Here is a 10,279-nt window from a genome sequence, read left to right as displayed (position 1 = left end):
TTTGAGAACTTTGATAGCTTATAAACTGACATTCATGACCATTTCTGGATTGTCCCTCGTCCGCAGCTCTCCTCACATGTTTTGCAGACACAAAGTGTTTGTCGATGCGTTTATGTTCAATGATTACACTGTAGGACGTGCAAAACAGCTTCCCCCCACTCTCGTGTAGCTGAGTAGGAAACTGGTTTGCGACCGCAGTGAAGTTAGTTTTAAGTTGGATATTTGATATTTGCGCTCCGCTGAGTTAGCGGCGTCCAACTTAAAACTAACTTCACTGCGGTGTTTTGCGCGGTCCTTTGCTGAAATCTTTGTTGGCAAATGTGAAGCATTAGTGCACATTTTTGCTTCGGTCGCTGCTCCTGCATGCTCCTGGCATTCTGATGTTAACAGGATGTGACGACACAGCTCTTCTTCGTGAGTTATTTTGGGTTATTTTGGTTAAAGTTGCGGGAAAGTTGCGGCGTTTTGGACAGAGTTGCAAAAAGTTGCGATTTTGCAGGGTTTGTTTGATTTTGCGTTAATAGTTGTGATCGCAACATCGTGAAATCCTGGAGGGTCTGAAAGCTTCCGCTGATCCCGTCCTGGATTACTAAGCAGGATGTAAATATAATGTAAATATAATTTTGAACGTATTGTTTTTTCACTGACTCTGTAGTGCTAATATAAATCCCTGTGGTTCCAACCCTGAATAAAAGAGGAGGGTTGAATGTAGAGCTGGCAATTCCAAGACACAAAACTGTCTTTTGGTTTAAATTGATGTTCTAAAAAATTAATTTATGTAGTGTGGGATCAGGCAAAGCAATAAAGTTATAAAATTATTTCATAAAGTTAATTTGTAGTTTTAAACACATTTTGAGTGTTTTTTGCTCATTTTTTGTCTTGCCACCGTTGATATTCCTCCCTCCTACTGCCTGATCAATATCACCAAATATGCAAATTAGGTGATGACGTCATCTAACAACTTCTAGCGTCTTAAAATCTCACTTCCAGCTCAGATCAAAACTAAAGAACCCTGTGCATTGTTTTGTCAATCATGCCAGTTCTGGTGATCATCAGAATCCGAACCTGAAGAGTTTTCATCTGATTCCAGAGCTCCAGCTGTATGGTTGTATATTCATTACTCCCACAAAGTCTTCTGGCATTTCTTCCTATTCAAAAAAGACCACTTCTTTCTTTTCCACTACTAAACAATTAGGCAGTAGCAACGTTCTTGGCCGCTGGGGCACAGCGCTCGTAATGAACCCAGGATAGCAACTCCGCCCCACAAATTACCCACTTTGGAAATAACTTAAACACTAAAAACAGTTTATTTAAGTTTTAGGTCAGAAAAACAGGTCCCTGGAATGTTGTGTGGATGTGTTTGTCTAAATATGAAATGTCAGTTTTTTGAGATTTGATTTCAGTTCAACTTTAAATTGTTTAGAAAGTAGCCTAGAACCTTTTTCTTTACTTTTTTAACTAAGTGCCAAATAGAAAGAAAAATTAAAATGTGTGCTAGGCCTTGCCGAAAAGTGCCAGGCCCATCCATAGCCTGGTTCAAAAAGCTATCTGCAACAGGTAAGATATTATCTATTCATAATCTTTCCGTAGTACTCCACTTCAAAATGGACAAAATACCCCTTTAAAGATCACTTGTGTCTTTTTGTTCTGAGGTCTGTTCATCAGTATTTTTGTAGACTGCAGGTCTCTTCAGCACCATTATGACACAGAGCAGCAGTGCATGCACTTCAGACATCTGACTCTCTGATAACAGTCTCTTCTCTCACACTATGTCTATGTTCTCCCCAACTACTGGATCCACAAAATGCTGTTAATTTAACTAATAAAACCATATTTTGTCTGTTTAAATAGGAGGCCTTCACATACTTTTTGTATCCCAGTTTGCTAAAATAGCCCAAGGCTTAAGATTTTCAGACTTTTTTTTTTTTTACTCTGCTCTGTTCTAACATGCGGTGTGTAGCCTTGGGGTAGCAAACATTTAGCCCTGCTGTCTTTTGAAGTACCTAAATTTAACTTAGATATGAGCTTAGCCTTTCATTAAAACACTTCAAAAGGAATGCTTTAGGATTAGTTCCCTACTACAGATATGTATTCAACACAGTTTGTGTCTGTTCTGCGTTACTCAGTACCAAACATTTCCACCTCCATGCGGCTGCCAACCGTTCCAACGGCTGTCAGGGAGCCACCAGCACCTCCTACACTCCTCCCAGGAATCAGAGAAAGGCGAGGGCTGAGGTGTTTGCAGCGTTGGAGTGGAGGGAAAGTCAGAGGACCCACCTGGAGCTGCCTGGTGTCGGTATCAGGCCTCATGCTAACTGGGCTTCTGCTCCTGCTGTATTTTTAGCCTGAGGAGACGGAGTGCAGGAGGGAGTCGATTTTGGCCGGCTAAATTCTCACTGCTTGTCTAAACAACAACACGCCATTTATTAATGAGTGCGTTTGTGTGCACCTGCAGGAAAAACTGGTGTTTATTCTTGGAGGACTGATGCCTTGTCCACACACAAGCGTTTTCTTTCTGAAACAACCGTTTCTTGCTGTTTCTAAATATATTCTCAGAAACATAGCACTGTTTCTAAAAATGTTACAACCACATGAAAATGCAGAAAACAAAAAAAAATTGCTGTGGTAACTATACCTAGACGGCATGTGGCGCTGTAACACTGCCACGAGAATGCAGCATCAAAACCAGGAAACAAGACATGGAGCATGGGCATAAAGCTTACATGATGGGCAGAAACCAAAGACTTCATATGGATGCATACAAACGCTAAGTGATAGATAGATAGATAGATAGATAGATAGATAGATAGATAGATAGATAGATAGATAGATAGATAGATAGATAGATAGATAGATAGATAGATAGATAGATAGATAGATAGATAGATAGATAGATAGATAGATAGATAGATAGATAGATAGATAGATAGATGACTCAGCTTTTATTAGAGAATTTTTTTCTTGTCCTTTTCATAATAGCTTGCTGTATGTTGCTTATATATTTTTTTTGATGCCTTAAAATACAGTCATTTTCAATAGATGTGCAAAACTTTCTGCTTTAAAAAAATTACTGTTGAAAACATTTATTTTCACATGGATTTGTCAGAAGGCTGCTCAAACAAAGCAGATATCAAGCTAGCAATATATTAGCTCCACAGTAAAACTATTTTTTGCATTTTTACTATGTTTTAATATATAACCAAGCTACAGTCAGCTCATTCTGGAACTGAAAAGATGGTAGCTGTGTACATAGTGCCTTTATTGTAATTAATATATGTAATGTAATAAAAAAATGAGTTCAAACAAGCAGCCCAACCCAACTGAATGACCATTAAGTGTTAGTCAAGCATGTCTGTTAGCAAAATTTCTGTGAAACTCTGAAAAAGCAATCACTGCAAACACATGTCCAATTTATTAACATTCGAAATCAACACAATTCAAGGTGGCCACCACAGCTAATTGACATTAGCCAGCACAAAAATGGCTATAAGTAAGCTAATTTTACAGGTACTGAGCTAAAATTTTATGTGGTAGTAGCTGAGAGGCATCTCAGTGATGTACTCTGAGCACTCACAATATTTCATGATATTGCAAGAGAACAAAAAAATGACTTCTTTTTTTCATATAAGATTATGCTAAGTCTGAAGTTCTGACATGAAAGGCAGCGGGCAACATATATTCCTTCAAGTAATGCTAGGCTTTTAATTTGAAATAAGTATTTTCCATCCTCTGTTTTGAAAGCATCTGGAAAGAGTCCAGTTTGCAGAGAAGTGTTTATGACAGTTGGATATTTGTGTTAAAGGATGCTGAAGGTACAGGGTCAGTGCATGAACCCATACTAACTTAAAGCAGAACATTCTTTTTATCATGCACATCATTTTCCCATGTTCATTTAGAAAACAAAAAGGATTAATGTGAAGAATCTGCAGCAGAATAAGAGAAGTTCATGTGTTTGAAGTCACAGGAGAGAACGTGCAGACAGGCGTGTTTACCCACAGACCTCAGCTTGATTACTATTCAGAGAGGCAGCCTCACAATGCTTATTCACTGTGGAAATGTGACCTAAATTTGGTGAGGGAAGCTGCGCTTTGAAGTTTGAAATTAGACTGGGGGGACTTTTATTCTTCCTTTCAGAAGAAGGCGCCTTATCAAACACACTTTTTTTTTTACTCAATTCTAAATATCAAAGCTTTTGAAGACTCAATTAGCCACATCTCAGTTCTTGTCATAACACTGCTGCATTGGAAGATTTAATAGAGGGTAGAAAGGCCTCTGATAGAAACAAGCAGCTTGGCTTGTTTCACACAGCAGCGTGTTTTTAAGTTTACACTCCAGCTTGTTAAGCATTCCACGTCGGTGAATGACATAACACAGAAACATAAATCATGGAGGGTTTGGCTGCAGCAGAAACCTTATGTGGTAAAGGCACACCTCTTCTTACGCCATGGCAGATGGCTCTAAGTCAGGGAATTTCAACTTCACTTGCAAGTGGACCACATGCAAAAATTTGTGAAGTAGTGTCATCAACCACAACTTCATCAAGGACAGCAAATATTCTGTCTCTCATAGTTAGAAAAAAAAGCTGCTTTCTTGGGTTAAGAACCAAGCTACTCAATGGGACACTATCACAGACTTATGAAAAAGATGCACACAGCCTCTTTACTTCACCTTTACGACCTTTGTGAAGGTATAGAAGTAGCTCTATTATGTTTTGCATATTTTTAGCATTATATTCAGACAAAATAGTTTGCAATTCTGGCAGTTTTGTAAAGGCCAAAATATTTTTTGTTAAATGGCCTAAGCTTTGAGCTTAAGACAATGAAAGAAAACAACAATTTCTTTCACTGTCTTTAGCTGCTCCTATTTTAGTAGTTGCTACAATGGATCATCAGCCTCAAAGTCCAATTTCCACCAGCATCCTGCTGGATAACAGCACCTGAGGTGCTTGTTGTTAACCTGGACCCTGACTGAGCCAGTAGGGCAGTCATCTGATCTGGTAGGGGAGTCACAGATCTGCAAGCTTGTTTAGGCACAAGTTTTACTCTGGAGACCCTTCCTGATGCAATCCTCAACATTTTTCCTGCGCCACACAGGAAGTGCACTTCCAACAGCTGGTTTAATTTATCTTATAATAATATGATATTAATAATTTATCGTCTGTTGAAGCAAAATCACAAAATTAGACAAAAAACATGGACATAGAAAAAAAATATCAAAATAAAGAAACTGCAGTGATTTTTACATTTCCTTTGACTTTTATTTCACTGGAGAATGCAAGAAGCCAAGAAATTTTGTTTTGTCTTCTCATGAGCATTATCTCCCACTGCCAAAAGGCCAAGGCAGAGTGAAAATGTGGCCCACGTGTGTGTGTTAATGACTGGTCTGTTACAATAATAACTACAACTGTCAATCCAGTTCAATATGGCTACTGCACCATACTGACCTTAAAAAAATCACAACAAACACAGCAACACAAAAATAGCTATAACTCGAACAATTTAACAGACATTGAGCTACATTTTGGTGTGGTAGTGGCTGAGACTGATCCTTAACACGTTCTCTGCACCAACAGATAGCACAAGATCTTGATCTAAAAATTTGTCATTAACTATTTAGAGTCAACTTTGTTAGCAAATCACAATGTGGATTTTTTTGAAACTTTCAGAAAGATATCTTTGGGTGTACAGCTACAGCTGATTATCTTTTGAAGTCACCCTAATTTAAAATAGTAACCACACCTAACTGACCTCAGCCAACACAAAATGACTCTAACTCAGTCAAATGTCCAGACATTGAACTAAAATCCAACTTAGGCTCACTCCTTGAAAATTCTGCCCTGTAGAGGAGAAATCTGAAAATCCCTTCAATCTTTCTTTGAGGAACCTTATTTTCAATCAGTAAATTTTTATTTTACATATTTAACCCTTTGAGGACTACCATTTGAAAATATGTATGCAAATGGGAGCGCCGGCGCTACCGTAGTCCTCAAAGGGTAACAAACTCAGGATATTCTGCCTATTTACATCAAAACTTTCACTCCAGCTAAAAGACTCAAGAATTTCCTTACATGGCCACAAAACATGATGTCAGATCATGAATAAACGTAATATGTGCTGGAGGGGGATGCTTACTTGTTAGCTGTGCACACCAGGTCAAACATGCTCACGGCTGTTTGGAAATTTCAATAAAGACTCAGACAGATAAACAGATATGTTGCAGCTGCTTTTTACAGATGATTTAATAATCCAGTGGCTCACAGGAGACAGCTTCCTTTCCTCAGTTGTTTTGGAAGTTGTATTCCACCCACGCTCTTATGAAACCAACTTAAAAAAATCCCATACTTTTTCTTTTCCCTGACTGGTCATTTAAATCTGAGCTTGAAGGCAGACATTATATGGAAAAAGAGTAAAATAATATAATCTGAAGTTTGAACAAATCTGCTTAGAACTTTTCTCCTGAAATCAGCTCAAGGCTACAGTTTAGTTTCTGTCACAGAGAAAGTTTCATCAAACTGGTACAGAAACCCACAGAACCAAGCCCCAGCACTAACATGATGCATCAGTCTAAAGCACCAACCTGCAGCATCAATCTGAAGCAGCAATTTGAGGCACTAACCTGAAGCATCAATCTAAGACACCAACCTGTAGCAGCATTCTGAGGCACCAACCTGAGACCCCAACCCGCAGCACCAAACTGCAACACCAGCTTTGTATAATGACACCCAGGCTGTTTTATAAGGATCTCTATCACAGCCACAGAGAGATGTGTCTGCTTGGTTGGGAATAAAGAGGACCCAGATTGCAGACAGGAGTGTGAAACTAAATAAAAATGACTTTAATAAATGAAAAACTGGCTGGATAGCAAAACAAACTAATGATACAAAAAATACAGGAGCAGATACAATAAACACAGGAAGCAAGGAACATAAAGCTAAACAATGTAACAAACTGATGTGTGATTGTGAACTGGGAGTGGATTATTACTGAGTGCAGCTGAAGCTCCTGAGCAGATGAAGAACAGGTGTGAATGGGTACCTGAAGGACATACATGAAGCAGAAAGAACTACAGAAGAATGCATCCAAAAACTACTTTTCTAACTGACAATAAACAGCAAGAAGATTAGCTAAAAGTGATGATGACTGAGGGAAATAAACAAGTAGACAAAATGAACATGTTCAAATGAAAACCACAGGACTGAATGATAACAAATAACGGAAATAAATATGCTGGTGTAGATTCTCAGTCATCCGGGCCATGGTAAATTCAAAAAAAACAAAAACAACTGGACTTCTATTCTGTAGCTGAAGACGTTTCGCTTCTCATCCGAGGAGCTTTCTCAGAATTGAGAAAGCTCCTCGGATGAGAAGCGAAACGTCTTCAGCTACAGAATAGAAGTCCAGTTGTTTTTGTTTTTTAACTTTTTTTTGAACGGAAATAAACCCAACACAGAAACCCCAAGATCATGACAACACGCCTTCTGACGTTTAGACTGAGCTTTTAAAAAAAACCCGCTTTAATTGAATTAGAGAGAAAAACTCCAAAATGTTCACAGAATAAATGTGACAAACAACATAATTCCATTATTTTTCTACTACAAGGTATGGGCCCACATGATGGAATACTTGTTACTGCTTGGGTCTCTAAACTGAGTTTGATTGCTTATAGTGTGCTGCTCCCCAGAGGTTAGACATTGGTATTACAGTTTGCATTTGTTCACTGGTCAGTTTCATGTTTTATTTTACAGAGAATCAAAGATTTTACCTTTTTTTCTGCTAGGGGTGCTGCTTTGTTCAGCTGAAGTAGGATAAATGTCAAAAGGTCATTTTACCTGCAAATACAAAGTGTTATGAGAGAAAAATGAAAGCAAGAATACATTCCTCTGGTTTGACCTTAACTTTAATCTCAGTTTTAATCTGAGTTACACCACAGTAAGTGTTTACCACGTACTGGTTTCTGTGGAGCCTGACAGGCGCACACACGCAGCAAACAGCTAAATGCAACTCAAATGGTAAAACGCACTGCAAACAGCTAAACGCACTACAAACACATGAATGATGCACGCTCCAAAACACACAAACAGAAAAAAAACAATGCAAAACAAAATGCTGCAAAAGAAAAATGCTGTGATCACACAAAATAGAAGAAGCAAAAAGAAATAATCTGCAAATACCAAAAACACTAACGATCCCCCAAAACACCAGCAAGTAAGAAAAAAGCAGCAAACAGAAGGGCACCAGAGCACCAGGGGGTCTCAGCGGTGCCTTCCTGCCGTTTGACCCAGTGCTGGCAGTGAGATGTCAGTCAGCTTACCGCTGTGTCTCCCTCCTCCTAAACACAGTGGTTCACTTAGGGACAATCAACAACTTACCACACCAATGACAATTGAAAAATAAAAATTAAATAACCTCCATGTCATGTAAATTTCTGACCAAGAAGTAATGTTGAATTGTTTCATTTGACTGGACAAATCAGATACACCTAATTGTATCTAATTTTAAAGCAGTTTATATTTTTTATTAATATTTTTATGAAAAACTATGATTTTTTTTTCTCAATAGCTTCCATGTCTTCAGACCAGGTGATGAAAAGTTAATGTTGAATTGTTTCATTAGGTAGATGTGTCTTATTACTCCGGTCTAATGAAACAAGTCAACATTTTTTTTTCATCACCTGGTCTTAAGACATTTCCTATTGGGAGAAAAAAATCTAATTTGTTTCTTTTGCCACAGTTTTTCTTTGCATTCGTTTTTTGTGTTTGTGTGTTTTGGAGTGTGCATCATTCATATGTTTGCATCGCGCTTAGCTCTTTGCATCACATTTCGCCATTTGCTGTGCATTTAGCAGTTTGCTGTGCGTTTGCACCTGTTAGCCAAGGTAGGTTTCTGTTTGAACAATCAGTCATACAGGCCTGATTCATTTAGTGCTGCACAGTCTGGAGGTTTACACAACATTCACACACAGAACACATCAGAGGAGTATTTCAGAAAGTCAGCTCAGTGAAAATTCAGTTAGTTACCTCTGCCAAGGAGGTTATGTTTTTGGCAGGATTGGTTGGTTTGTCCGTCTACCGTTTGTCTGTTAGCAAGATTACTTAAAATCTAATGAACAGATTTTGATGAAGTTTTCAGAAAATGTTAGAGTTGTCACAAAAAACAAGTGATAAAATTTTGATGGTGATCTGGATCACAATCATACAATATTTGAGTGGCCCTATGGCCTTGGTGTAGGTTTGCGCTCTCCCAGTGCTTCTAGTTAACTGAGTTAACTCAGTTTTCCATCCCAGAAAGAAATGTAAGTGAAACTCAAAGTTTATCACCATGGTAACAGACTCTGCAAAGTAAACCTGCTCTCTGGCAGGAGGGGGGATTATGGTGTGGGGTTGTTTTTCAGGAGTTGGGCTCAACCACTTAGTTCCAGTAAAAGGAACTCTGACTGCTTCAGCATACCAAGACATTATGGACAATTCCATGCTCCCATCTTTGTGGGAACAGTTTGGGGATGGCCCCTTCCTGTTCCAACATGACTGAGCACCAGGACACAAAGCAAGGTCCATAAAGACATGGATGAGTGAGTTTGGTGTGGAAGAACCGGACTGACCTGCACAGAGTCCTGACCTCAACCTGATAAAACACTTTTGGGATGAATTAGAGCAGAGACTGTGAGCCAGACCTTCTTATCCAACATCAGTGTCTGAAGTCACCAACTTGCTTCTAGAAGAATGGTCCAACATTCCCATAAACACACTCCTAAACCTTGTGGAACGCTTTGCCAGAAGAGCTGAAATTGTTAAAGCTGCAAAGGGTGGTCCAACATTTTAAATTCTATGGATTAAGAATGGAAAGTCACTCAAGTTCATGTGTGTCTGAAGGGAGACGAGTGAAGACTTTTGACAATATAGTATAAATTAACATTGTGTACTGTATGATAAAATAATAATAAAATACCTCAGAGTTGTTTAATGTGCAGTGACATTTGTTTATATTTTCTCTTTTCTTGTTAGAGGTTGGAGTATATCTGTTGAGAATACCTCTCACCTGCCACTCCAACCTTCAGCTCAGTAAAACTGATTGAGGTACAGACCAGGGACGTGCGGTCAGGGGAGGCAGGTGAGGCAGAGCCTCCCCTGTCATCATGACAAGAAAAAAAAAATCATAACATAAAATGAATATTAATATTTGTCCACTGATCTTTATGTATGAGTAATTTTCGAATATTTTTATGGTCCAAATCGCATTTTTATAGTCAAAATCGCTGAAATTGCATATTTCCTGTTCAAATA

This window comes from Kryptolebias marmoratus, linkage group LG17 (genome assembly GCF_001649575.2).
Source record: "Kryptolebias marmoratus isolate JLee-2015 linkage group LG17, ASM164957v2, whole genome shotgun sequence".
Classification (NCBI taxonomy): Eukaryota; Metazoa; Chordata; class Actinopteri; order Cyprinodontiformes; family Rivulidae; genus Kryptolebias; species Kryptolebias marmoratus.
The sequence above is the reverse complement of the archived record's forward strand: the minus strand, read 5'-3'. Positions refer to the sequence as shown.